The sequence below is a fragment of the Ascaphus truei genome, chromosome 21, assembly GCF_040206685.1.
Source record: "Ascaphus truei isolate aAscTru1 chromosome 21, aAscTru1.hap1, whole genome shotgun sequence".
Classification (NCBI taxonomy): Eukaryota; Metazoa; Chordata; class Amphibia; order Anura; family Ascaphidae; genus Ascaphus; species Ascaphus truei.
In genome coordinates this window covers 4,220,273-4,222,164 of record NC_134503.1, presented here as the reverse complement: position 1 = coordinate 4,222,164, position 1,892 = coordinate 4,220,273, and positions in this window count along the sequence as shown.

The window sequence follows — 1,892 nt, the reverse complement described above, 5'->3', positions numbered from 1 at the left end:
ATCGTCCCCCATGATCTTCCCATCGTTCCCCATTTTCCCCATCGTCCCCCATGATCTTCCCATCGTTCCCCATTTTCCCCATCGTCCCCCATGATCTTCCAATCGTTCCCCATTTTACCCATCGTCCCCGTGATGTTCCCATCGTTCCCCATTTTCCCCATCGTCCCCCAAGATCTTCCCATTGTTCCCCATGGTCCCCATGATCTTCCCATCGTTCCCCATTTTCCCCATCGTCCCCCATGATCTTCCAATCGTTCCCCATTTTACCCATCGTCCCCATAATCTTCCCATCCTTCCCCATTTTACCCATCGTCCCTGTGATGTTCCCATCGTTCCCCATCGTCCCCCAAGATCTTCCCATTGTTCCCCATGGTCCCATGATCATCCCATCATTCCCCATTTTCTCCATCGCCCCCCATGATCTTCCCATCGTTCCCCATTTTCCCCATCGTCCCCCATGATCTCTCCCATCGTTCCACATTTTCCCCATCGTCCCCCATGATCTTTCCATCGTTCCCCATTTTCCCCATCGTCCCCCATGATCTTCCCATCGTTCCCCATTTTCCCCATGGTCCCCATGATCTTTCCATCGTTCCCTATTTTCCCCATCGTCCCCCATGATCTTCCCATCGTTTCCCATTTTCCCCATCGTCCCCCACGATCTTCCCATCGTTCCCCATTTTACCCATTGTCCCTGTGATGTTCCCCTCGTTCCCCATTTTCCCCATCGTCCCCCAAGATCTTCCCATTGTTCCCCATGGTCCCCATGATGTTCCCATCGTTCCCTATTTTCCCCATCGTCCCCCATGATCTTCCCATCGTTCCCCATTTTCTCCATCGCCCCCCATGATCTTCCCATCATTCCCCATTTTCCCCATCGTCCCCCATGATCTTCCCATCGTTCCCCATTTTCCCCATCGTCCCCCATGATCTTCCCATCGTTACCCATTTTCCCCATCGTCCCCCATGATCTTCCCATCGTTCCCCATTTTCCCCATCGTCCCCCATGATCTTCCCATTGTTCCCCATTTTCCCCATGGTCCCCATGATCTTTCCATCGTTCCCTATTTTCCCCATCGTCCCCCATGATCTTCCCATCGTTTCCCATTTTCCCCATTGTCCCGCACGATCTTCCCATCGTTCCCCATTTTACCCATTGTCCCCGTGATGTTCCCATCGTTCCCTATTTTCCCCATCGTCCCCCATGATCTTCCCATCGTTTCCCATTTTCCCCATCGCCCCCCACGATCTTCCCATCGTTCCCCATTTTACCCATTGTCCCCGTGATGTTCCCATCGTTCCCCATTTTCCCCATCGTCCCCCACGATCTTCCCATTGTTCCCCATGGTCCCCATGATCATCCCATCATTCCCCATTTTCTCCATCGCCCCCCATGAACTTCCCATCGTTCCCCATTTTCCCCATCATCCCCCATGATCTTCCCATCGTTCCCCATTTTCCCCATCGTCCCCCATGATCTTCCCATCGTTCCCCATTTTCCCCATCGTCCCCCATGATCTTCCCATCGTTCCCCATTTTCCCCATCGTCCCCCATGATCTTCCAATCGTTCCCCATTTTACCCATCGTCCCCGTGATGTTCCCATCGTTCCCCATTTTCCCCATCGTCCCCCAAGATCTTCCCATTGTTCCCCATGGTCCCCATGATCATCCCATCGTTCCCCATTTTCTCCATCGCCCCCCATGATCTTCCCATCGTTCCCCATTTTTCCCATCGTCCCACATGATCTTCCCATCGTTCCCCATTTTCCCCATCGTCCCCCATGATCTTCCCATCATTCCCCATTTTCCCCATCGTCCCCCATAATCTTCCCATCCTTCCCCATTTTACCCATCGTCCCCGTGATGTTCCCATCGTTCCCCATCGTCCCCC